Source organism: Mustela lutreola, chromosome 1, assembly GCF_030435805.1.
Source record: "Mustela lutreola isolate mMusLut2 chromosome 1, mMusLut2.pri, whole genome shotgun sequence".
NCBI classification, from domain to species: domain Eukaryota; kingdom Metazoa; phylum Chordata; class Mammalia; order Carnivora; family Mustelidae; genus Mustela; species Mustela lutreola.
In genome coordinates, this window is record NC_081290.1 from 125,349,678 (window position 1) to 125,361,984 (window position 12,307).

General features: G+C 35.8%; 1 protein-coding gene across 3 annotated transcripts in view; it reads left to right on the forward strand.

Moving 5' to 3' along the window:
• The window catches only part of LRAT (lecithin retinol acyltransferase), a 134,697-nt gene that overhangs the window by 75,402 nt on the left and 46,988 nt on the right, over window positions 1-12,307 (forward strand). The gene's annotated exons all lie outside the window — the stretch shown is intronic.

Consider the following 12,307-nt stretch of genomic DNA (forward strand, 5'->3'; position numbering starts at 1 on the left):
TATTTCTGCTTATCAAATCACCAAAGATCCAAAAGTTTGATAACATACTGTGTTGATGAAGGTATCCTGAGACAGGCACTTTTGTATCTTGCAAGTAGGAGTATGAAGTGGAGCAACCATTATAGAACACATCCTCCGATTTTTTTTTCAGGGTTTGCTCTAGAATGTTTTAGTGTTCTAGAATTTTTTTTTTAATTATTATTATTTTTTTAAAGATTTTATTTATTTATTTGACAGACAGAGATCACAAGTAGGCAGAGAGGCAGGCAGAGAGAGAGAGAGAGAGAGAGGGAAGCAGGCTTCCTGCGGAGCAGGGAGCCCGATGCGGGGCTCGATCCCAGGACCCTGAGATCATGACCCAAGCCGAAGGCAGCAGCCCAAACCACTGAGCCACCCAGGCGCCCCAGTGTTCTAGAATTTTTAAAGATACTCTTACCTCTTTTGAGATAATTTACTCTCCAATATTAACTTCTAAAAGTTAAAGTTTTGCCTCTCATATTTAAATCCTTACTTCAGTCTGAATTCCTTTAATGCATTTCCAAAAACATTTTGTAATTTTCTTCATAATTGTCTTAACATATTGACATTATTGTGTTTTCTTTCTTCATGGTCTGTTAAGGTCATATTAGAGTGATAACATTAACTTGACCTTGTGTTCTTGAAATAAACCCAACTTGATCATGGTGTACATTGCTCAATTTAGTTTGTGAATATTTTTTTATTGATTTTTGTATGTAGGCATAAGGGAGATTTATCTAGAATTTTCGTTAGTTTTGGTATCAAATTATTATTTTTTGGTATCAAATTATTTTAGCTTCCTAAAATTAATTGTGGTGTGTTTTTTTTTTTTTCTGTCTTCTGGAAGACAATAAAAATTGCTTTTTCTTCTTAGAGAACTTGCTTTATAAAATTTGTACCTGGTGCTTTCTATGTGAGAAAAAAGCTTTCTAATTTCTATAATGGTTACAGGATCATTATAATGATTCAGTTTTTAAATTTTTTTCTTAAATTAGTTTTTCTAGCAACTTTTTATTTTTTCAAATTTACTACCATAAGTGAATACTTACATAATTATCCTGTATTTTAATTTCTTTTGCATGTTAAGTAGTGCCCCCTTTCATTGTGATATTGTTCATCCTTTCTGCATTTTTGTCATGATCTAAAGTTGCTAAAGTTTTCTCATTTTTATTACTCATTCAAAGACCAATACCTGGGTTTTTTTATTTGCTCTATTATACATTTACTTTTTATTTCATTAATTTCTGCTCTTGCCTTTATTGCTTCTACTTCTTTTGTGTCTATTTTGCTGATCTTTTCCTAACTTTTTATGCTGAGTGCTTAGCTCATTAATTTTCCATCTTTTTTTTTCTTTCCTCATATATGAAAATAGGGCTATAAATATCTCTCCATGCCATAATACCAACATTCTATATGATTTGAAATTTTGTTTTTATTATTTTTTTAAGTTCTTTTATGCTCTCTTTTTACTCATGAGTTATTTAGATACTTAGTGTACTTTAAAATTTCCAGATGTATATGATTTTCTCCTTAACATTTTGTTATTGGTTTCTAACTTAATTATATTATGATAAAGGAATAATAAACAATACTGATTTTTTTTTTTAAATTAGTTGAGATTGACTTTATGGCTTAGTATGGGGCTAGTCTTCTAGATATTTCTTTGTGCTTGAAAACAATATGTATTCTCTAAGGGCAAGTGTGGATATGTATGTGTGTGTTCTCTAATTGGCAAGTGTGTATACATAACACACACACACACACACTCCAAATTCAAGCTTGCCGATATATGTATTCAAAGTGATTTTTTGTCTTTGCTTTTGGCTGTTTGAGCAGTTGTTTGCTAAGAGACTGTATTATCATACCATAATGGTAGATTTTTCAATTTCTTGTTATAGTTATTTCAGTTTTTCACTCTACATTTTGAAGTTATCTTATTAAATACATATGTTCCAAATTTGTGATTTTAACCTTTTGTCATTATGCAGAAATTTTATTTTTGTATCTGGTGATGCTTTTTTCTATTATTTTGTTAGTACCAATATGTCTATGTTACCCAACTTTTTTTTTTTTTAAGATTTTATTTATTTATTTGACAGACGGAAATCACAAGTAGGCAGAGAAGCAGGCAGAGAGAGGAGGAAGCAGGCTCCCTGCTGAGCAAGAAGCCTGACTCGGGGCTCCATCCCAGGACCCTGGGATCATGACCTGAGCTGAAGGCAGAGGCTTTAACCCACTGAGCCACCCAGGCACTCCCCCCCACAACTTTTTATTAGTATTGATTTGGTAGATATATTTTGTAATACTTTTGCTTTTTCTCAGTATTACAAAATATATCTCAATATGCTTTAGATATGAATATTGTAAACTACTAAATGTGTATGATCGTTTATTTGATTCCAGATGACAACATTTATCTTTTAATTATAGTAGTCAATTTACACATATTATGTTTATCAATATATTCTGATTTATTTTTATCCTATTTTGGCTTTCTGTTTGTCCTACCCTTTCTCTTTTTCTCCTTGCTTGTCTTCTTTTGGGTTAACTGGATGTTTTATTAATTTTTTTTTTTTGTAAACGTATTCACTTCATTTATTCTTATTACTTTGAAACTTATACCTTACTATGTTTTTCATGATTATTTCTAGAAATTTAATGTATATCATAACAAGTAAGAATTGATCTAGATCTTCACCTTTCCTTATAATATATAGACCCTACAATGCCTTAATTCCAGTGACCCTTCCTGAAATAGTTCAGTAACCAACATCTCCGTTTTTGCCCAGGATTGAAGATATTCTTATTTGTAAGACTTTCAGTTTTAATAAAAAAAAAAAACTCCAAGGCAAACAAGGATGAGTTAGTTGGTCACCCCACATGTGCGATTATGGTACAAATTTTTTTTTAACGCTGCAGATTCGAAATAGGTATTATTTTAGGCAGTTTTCCCCCCAGATTTACACATGTTCACATTGCTTGGATAATTAATTCTTCCACCTTAGACCATCCTTTTGAGATTATTATTCTTCCTCCTTTAGCTCTCAGTAATATTTTGTTGATGAAAGAAGATAGGTACAAATAAAAATATACTATATTATTTTATTTATGTAAAATTCAGGAATAGGCGAAACAAACTTGTGATGAGAGAAATCAAAATAGTGATTAACCTCAAAGGAGAGGTGTGGGAGTTGCTATTGACTGAAAAGTCACAAGGGAACTCTTGATATAGGAAGTGGTCACATGTATATAAGTATACACACACACACACATATGTGTATGTATAGTCATTAAACTGTACACTTTATATTTACACATTTTAATATATGTAAATTATTCAGTAAAATACTGTTTCAAAAAAAAAAACAAAAACACATGCGCACCTGGGTGGTTCAGTAAGTTAAGTGCCTGTCTTCAGTTCAGATCATGATCCTGGAGTCCCAGGATTGAGTCCCGCATCAGGCTTCCTGCTCAGTGGGGAGTCTGCATCTCCCTCTGTACTTTACCCCATTTGCTTGTGCTCTCTCTCTCTTTCTCCCTCTCAAATACTAAAAATAAATAAAATCTTTAAAAAATTAAAGGGCACCTGGGTGGCTCAGTGGGTTAAGCCTCTGCCTTCCACTCAGGTCATGATCTCAGGGTCCTGGGATCGAGCCCCACATCAGGCTCTTTGCTCAGCAGGGAGTCTGCTTCTCCCTCTCTCTCTGCCTGACTCTCTGTCTACTTGTGATCTCTCTGTCAAATAAATAAATAAAATCTTTTTTAAAAATTAAGCTAAAATAAAAATTAAAAATAAGAAAACACATAAGCATCCAGGAATGAATGAACTATTTCAGTTACCACTATCAAGTTTTGGTAAGGAAGCAAGTTAGATAAAACTAAGATGCATAACCAAGACAAAATTAGCTAATCCTTTTATGTAGGGTAAAAAAGAACTTGCATTAAAAAGTTAATTCAAACTTTTATTAAAAAACTTTTGGTGCAGTTCTGTTGGTGGCAATTTGAGTTTTTAATCTCTAAAAAAGTAGAATTATTAAAAACTATAAGATTTTGCTAAAATCAAGAACAAGACAAGGATGTCATGACTCACCACTTCTTTTTAATATAGTGAAAGTCCTAGCTAATGAAATAGGACAAGAAAAGGAAATAAAAGGTATACATTTGGGGGAAAATGAAATAAAATTGTTTTTGTTCACAGATGAGATGACAGGCTATATAGAAAATCTGAAAGAATCAACCAAAAACTCCTGAAACTAAGAAGCATTTGTAGCAAGATTGCAGGATACAAGGTTAATATAAAAAGCCAATAGCTTTCCTCTCTCCCACAATGAACAAGTGGAATTTGAAATTAAAAAAAAAAAAAACCTAGTATTTATATTAGCATGCAAAAAAGTTAAACACTCAAGTAAGTCTAACAAAATAAAATACAACATTTTGTAAAAAGACAATCTATACAAGGAAAACTTCAGTCTGACGCTCTCCCAACTGAGCTATTCCGGCCGCCCCTATACAAGGAAAACTATAGAAGTCTGAAGAAAGAAATCAAAGCTAAATAAATGGAGAGCTATTCCATGTTGATGGATAGGAAGACTCAATATTGTCAAGCTCTCAGACCTTCCCAACTTGATCTATAGATTTAACACCGTTCCAGTCAAAATCCCAGCAAGTTATTTTGTGGATAGGGGCAAAACGATTCTAAAGTTTATGTGGAGAGGCCAAAGACTCAGAATAACCAAGGCAATATTGAAAGGAAGAAACAAAGTTGGGGACTTCAACTTCAAGACTTACTATTAAGCAACAATATTCAAAACAGTGTAGCGAAATAAGTCAAGCAGAGAAAGACAACTATCATATGATCTCCCTGATATGAGGAAGTGGTGATGCAACATGGGGGCTTAAGTGGGTAGGAGAAGAAGAAATGAAACAAGATGGGATTGGGAGGGAGACAAACTATAAGTGACTCTTAATCTCACAAAACAAACTGAGGGTTGCTGGGGGGAGGGGGTTTGGGAGAAGGGGGTGGGATTATGGACATTGGGGAGGGTATGTGCTTTGGTGAGTGCTGTGAAGTGTGTAAATCTGTGATTCACAGACCTGTACCCCTGGGGATAAAAATATATGTTTATAAAAAATAAAAATAAAAAAAAATTTAAAAAAACAGTGTGGTACCGATGAAAGAATAGACAGATCAGTGAAACAGAATAGAAAGCCCAGAAATAGGCCCACACAAATAGAGTCAACTAATCTTTGACAAAGGGGCAAAGAATTCAATGGAGAAAAGATAGTCTTTCCAATAAATGGTGCTGGAACAACTGGATATGCACATGAAAAACAAACAAACAAACAAAATGAACTAGACACAGAAGAACATTATATCCTTCACAAAAAATAAGACAAAATAGACTATTGACCTAAACATAAAATACAAAAGTATAAAGCTCCTAGAAGATAACAGGAGAAAACTTAGATACCTTAGGTAGGGTGATGATAACATCAAAGGCACAGTCCATGAAAGAAATGATCAATAAGCTGTACTTAAAAATTTCTGTTCTGTTAAAGACACTGTCAAGATGACCAGAAGATAAGACACAGACTGAGAGAAAGTATTTGCAAAAAACTTATCTGATAAGCTTGTTATCTGAAATATACAGTGAACTATTAAAAGTTAACAACAATAAAGCAAAGAACCCAAATAAAATATGACCAAAAGACTTTAAAAGATACACCAAAAAAGATAAACAAATGGCAAATGAACATATGAAACGATGCCCAATATCATGTCACTAAGGAAATGCAAGTTAAAATAATGACATACCACTACACCCCTCATAGAATGGCCAAAATCCAGAAGACTGACAACACTAAATTCTGGTGGTTGTCTGCAGCAGGAACTCTTGTTCATTGTAGGTGGGAATGCAAAATGGTCCAGCCACTTCAGAAGAGAGTGTAGCAGTTTCTTACAAACTAATCATACTCTTACCATATGAATCAACAATTGTATTTCTTGATATTTACCCAAATGAGTTGAAAATTTACAGTCCATATAATATCTTGCACACAGATATTTATGGTAGCTTTTATTCATAGTTGCTGAAACTTGGAAGCAACCAAGATATCCTTTAATAGGTGAATAGATAAATAAACTATGGTATATCAAACGATGAAATATTATTTAGTGCCAAAAAGAAATGAGCTAATAAGCCATGAAAAGACGTAAATGCATATTACTATGTGAAAGAAGCCAGTCTGCAAGAGCCACATACTGTATGATTCCAAGTATATGACATTTGGCAAAGGCAAACGATGAGACAGGAAGAAGATCAGTGTTTACCAGGGCTTCATGGAGAGGCAGGTTCAGGATGAGTAGGCAAAGTACAAAGAATTTGGGGGCGGTAAGACTATTCTATATAATACCATAACAGTGGATTCATGTCATTATATATTTGTCCAAACCCATAAAATGCACAACACCAAGAGTGAACCCTAACGTGAACTATTAATTTTGATGATAATGATGTGTCAGTCAGTATAGGTTTGAATATGTTAACAAATGTACCACTCTAGGACAGGATATTGATAGTGGAGAAGGCTGTGCATGTATGGGGGTAAAATATATAGAGAAAATCTCTGGGGCTTTTGCTCAATTTTACTATGAACCTAAAACTGCCCTAAAAAACAAAGTCTTAAAAAAAAAAAAGAGTGTTTTTCTCCCTTATGTCTCAAAGGTAATTTTATGAGGAATATTTATGGGCCAAAAGTTGTAGCACTTGTTTACTCCACTGTTTCTGCCAAAAATCAGCTGTTCATTTGGCAGTCCTTTTCTGGCTTCTCTTTTCCTTCAGTATTCTGCAGTTTCAGCATGTTTATGTCTAGGTATCCATCTCTTCCTTCTTACCTTGTTTGGGATTACTTTGTTTGGGATCCACTGGATTTCTTATATCAGAGAATTAGTTCTTTCACTCTTTCCAGAAAAAATGAATAATTATTTTCCTGTCTGAATAATTTCTGTTTGAATAATTTTTCTCTTTCTACTTTCCTTTTTAGCTCCAAGTGAAAGTTTTGAGATTCTTACTCTTCCCCAAAATAAGTTTCTTCCAGTTATTTCCTCTTTACCAAAAGCCATAGTGTAAATATATTTTGTGGAGGAATTTCTGGACTTGCCCTTAAAATCCACCTGGACTATGACCTTCTGGAATTGTCCTCCATTGTGACAAGACAATTGCTTAGAGTTAAAAAAAAAAGGGGGGGGGCGGCGCCTGGGTGGCTCAGTGGGTTAAAGCCTCTGCCTTCGGCTCAGGTCATGATCCCCAGGGTCCTGGGATCGAGCCCCGCATCAGGCTCTCTGCTCAGCAGGGAGCCTGCTTCCTCCCCTTTCTCTCTCTGCCTGCCTCTCTGCCTACTGGTGATCTCTGTCTGTCAAATAAATAAAATCTTAAAAAAATATAAAGTAGCACAATATAAGGTTTTACATTGATGAATTCATTGGTGATATTCATGGCAACTTGATTTTAGCAATATGGCTAAGTTTTCGATTATCTGTAATATCATTGTAACTTGAAATGATCCAGTCCTTTTGGTCATGGAAAATGTTCCATGATGGAAAAGGAGTGGATAGTATCACCAGTCAATGCTGTCTGCAGATTTTTTATGTAGTTGCTGGGAATTTGGACCATCACAAACTGATAAGGAGTTCCTAGGACTGCCAATGAATGGTATAAGTATAAAGTTAATTTTTAAAAGGGTTACAATTCACATTTATTATTTGATTTTAAAAAGCCTCCTTTTCACTCCTTAATAAAGAGACAAGATGACTAATTTGCTAGTCATAGACCTGTGAAGTCATAAAGAATAGGCAAGTGGATAATCTGATTTGTAGCTAGTGAAAGTCCCCATCTGGAAATATTTGAAAGATTGTTTATCAGAGTAAATATTCAAATGCCTCTGCTTTGGTATATTTCTTAACATTTAGAAAGAACATATCCTGAGTGGGAACCTGTAGGTAAGTACCCAGGAAGAGCACCGCTATGGCTGTGTCTCTTTTTGCCAGATCACCTTATAAATGAGTGAAGCCTGGTATTGGCAGAGATCTCAGTTTTGCCAAGAACTTGCAATAATAGGAAGCATGGGCAAGTGTGAACCCTCTGTATATTAAAAATCAGTGGCAAAGGGCAGGCAGTTACGTTTGCCTTAGTAACCTTGAGCGAGAAGAACTAATCCGCAGTTTTAAACAGGCTGGACAGAATGGGAGGAGAGTGTGGGTGCCATTTGCTTGCATGGAGCAGCTTGAAGACGGAATAATCCTGGAATACAAACAGAATGCCATTCCGGCTGAGAGTTATTGCCGACCTACTCTGTGCACCTTGGTTCCCGTTCTCATAGCACTTGCATTGGTCCCAAAAAGGATCAAGAGTAATTGCAAGGGCAGCCTTGGAAAGCAACAAACAAGAACAGCCCTTAAATTTAACACAGCCTTTACTGAGAGCGTGTATGTTGCAGGCACGGTGTGTGCTCCGCGTTGTGAACAAAGAAGAAAAAAGCATGGCTCCATTCTCATGTAATCCTGCGAACCCATGCAGTCATATAAATCAATTTAAGACATGGCTACTCCACATTTCCTGTCACACTGCATGTTGACTGTACCTTGGTGTGTGAGCCAGATTTGCCACACCCTTATTAAAAAAAAAAAAAATGAGGCTGGCATTGGTTTTGACACAGAAAGCTCCTTTGTGAGGTCCTGGCAGTCGGGAAAAGGTGTGGCTCACACCAGATTCAATTCTCAGAGACGGGGAGAGGAAGCTGGAAATGCTTTTCCAGGGAGACCGTCCGATGAGGCAGCCACCAGTCATCAATCCACAAGGAACAAAGAGTCTTTGATTTCAGTGTCAGCTGCAAGGCCGTACTTGTTCGTACTTGTTCCTGCTGCTGCAACTTACACTGCCCAGACTACCAGATAAAGTTCATTGCCACTCTCCTCTTCGCCCACAGCAAGCAGAAGCAGGAACTCCTGAGAGACAAGTGTTTGCCCAGAAGCAGAGAAGTTGGAAGAAGGTTATATGGTTTTTGTTCTTGCTTTTTGGTATTGGTTTTGTTTTTTTACTAAGGAATGACAAAGCAATATGCTCCATGTAGTTCCATTAAAACTTTAAAAACCGAGCTTCTAAGGTGGGAATAAAGAGCTGACCAATTAGTATTCTAATTAAAAGAAATTATAACTACAGAATTTCCTTTTCATAAAATCTTTTTTTTCTCATTTCCTGGCTTGAAAATGTTTGTCGGGTTGCTCTCCATATTAACAATTTCACAAAGATCTCACTTATACACTGGGCACATTGGCTTCATCAAGTTTACCCAAGATAGATGATGATCCAAAAGGTATGTTCATTCTCTCTATCTGGTATTTTCTGCCAAAGCTGTTGTTCTTTCTGTTTTTCATTACTTATTCTTTCTTCTTGGTATCTATAAAGATGACATGACAAGTATGTAGGACATTATGGCAGGAAGTACTACTGTGGTTTATTTGAGGTCAGTACATGGAAAGACCTGGATGTGACATACCTAGGGTGTAGTTCATGAAAAATACTGAATAGAATAGTCTTTCCCTTATCCATGGGGTAGAGTCCCAAGATACCAAGTGGATGGCTGAAACTGCAAATAGTGCTGAATCCTTTTATGTACTGTGTTTTTTCCTGTACATACATACCTGTGATAAATTTTAACTCATAAATTAGGCACAGTAAGAGATTAACAACAACAATAATAATGCTATATTGTAATAAAATATGTGAATGTAGCCTCTCTCAAAAATCTTACTATATTGTACTCCCCCTTGTGATGGTGTGAGATGATAAAATGCTATGTGATGTGATGAAATGAGGTGCATGACAGAGGCATTGTGAAGTAGCATGAGGTACTATTGACCTTCTGAAGACAGATCAGAAGGAGAATCACCTGCTGGATGGTGGGGTTGACTTCGGGTAACTGAGACCAGGGAAAGGGAAACCAGGGATAAAGTGGGGACTATTGTGAGCTGAGATTCATGGTGAAAATGGTGAGCCTACAATTGCACTTGGTCTCTCTTCTCTTTCTTAATAAGAGAATCCAAGCAAATGTAAAGGTTATTGTTGCATAAATCAAGGCTACGCGTGCAAAGGAGAAGGCTGGAGAGATAACTGTTCAGAAAAAGAATCTTATCCTAGTAGGGAGGAGACCTAACACTGGAGGGAAGATAGGAAGAGTAGACAAAAGATAGTCATGGTCACGGAAAACAGTCAGGAACAGAATATTTGAATCAGAAAGAGAGGGACAGCCTTGGAAAGTTCTCAGCCTTTTACAGATTCAGCTTCAGGAAGCTAAAATAAATCCAGAAGTCTACTCTGACTTGTTATGCTCCTCTGAGTTTGGAGCAGCTTCCAACATTTTATCCTCAGCACTTTCAAATGTTGTGAAATATCTCCGAGAAGGCCTTTTGGGTGAAGGTTTGCTTTTAGCTGGCATCATTTCCTCTGGGACTTCTCCATCTTTCAGGCACCGTCACTTTCTCCATTTATGATGATAAGTTTGCCCTCACTCATCCCCTCTGGCTACATATACATCCACAGTGACAATTTTCTCACCGTCAGCATTCTCTTCTGAAATTCCATTTACAGTTGATTCAGTTTTACTTGCCCTGCTGTAACTTATGGCTTCTTTACTACCCTTTCATCTTCCTTGGCCAAGTCTCTCAAGGATCCATTTTTGCAAAATGTCATGGGAGATAAGGAGGCAACACAACTGCACTTTGCCATGTGTGTGTGTGAAAATAATACTAATGATGTAATTATACTCAGTTGACATATCGTGGTAACTGAAATTGGAACTGTATTGTTGGGGAAGTGGTGTTAGTCACCTAAATTTTGGTAACCAAATTTCATGCATATTGGAAATGTGCACGGTGAGGACTTCCTACATATTCAAAGGGTTTACCTTATAACTGCCTATGTGCTACTTCGCCCAGTTTTCATATTTGCATGTTTATGAAATGTGCTTTAAGGATAATTCAAACTTGAGGAATTTTTCCCCCGCTTGTTGGAATGGTTTTCTTGCTAATCCGTTTTAAGGAGGTCTTACTGGTTTTGTTTTTCTTTATCTTTATCTTGGTGAACTGTATTGCATGATTCCCTGTATTAAACTAAATGCTGTTTGACCTTAGTGACTGTCTATAAAATTTTGGTTTCCCGTGAAAATGAGATGTGGATTTAGAGTCTAAACAAAGAGTTATTATTCCCACAACATAAAAAGAAAAACTGAAATATTCTGCTTACTTCTTGCTAATTGAAGCTGTAGAAATTTAACTTCTTAGCAATTATATAGGTACATTCATTTAGAATGGTGTGGATATCTTTTTAAAAAGAAAACAATAGGCCCAGTCCAAAACCATTGGGATGCCACAAAAGTGGTCATAAGAGGGAAGTATATGGTAATATAGCCCTACCTCAAGAAGCAAGACTTCTTTGAGACTTCAAGTGCACAACTTAACCTTACACGTAACAGTGTAATGGAGCTAAAAAAGGAACAGCAAATAAAGCCTAAATCCAGCTGAAAAAAGAAATAATAAAGATTAGAGCAGAAATAAATTATATAAAATCAAACAAACAAAAGACACAATAGACTAGATTAATGAAACCAGGAGCTGGTTCTTTGAATTATAAAATTGATAAACCCCTGATAAAACTGATAAGCCAGTCTTATCAAAAAGAAAAGGAGAAAGGACCTAAATAAATAAAATCACAAATGAAAGAGGAGAGATCACAACCAATACCATAGAAATGCAAACAATTATGAGAATATTATAAAAATTATGTGCTAAGAAATTGGGCCATCTGGAAGAAATGGACAAATTCTTAGAAGCATATAAACTACCAAAACTGAAATAGGAAGAAATGGAAAATCTGAATAGACTCATAATCAGCAAAGAAACTGAGTCAGTAATCAAAAGTCTCCGAACAAGGTTGGTTCAACATCCGCAAATCAGTCAATGTGATACAACACATCAATAAAAGAAAGAACAAGAACCATATGATACTCTCAATAGATGCTGAAAAAGCATTTGACAAAGTACAACATCCCTTCCTGATCAAAACTCTTCAAAGTGTAGGGATAGAGGGCACATACCTCAATATCATCAAAGCCATCTATGAAAAACCCACCGCAAATATCATTCTCAATGGAGAAAAACTGAAAGCTTTTCCGCTAAGGTCAGGAACACGGCAGGGATGTCCATTATCACCACTGCTATTCAACATCATACTAG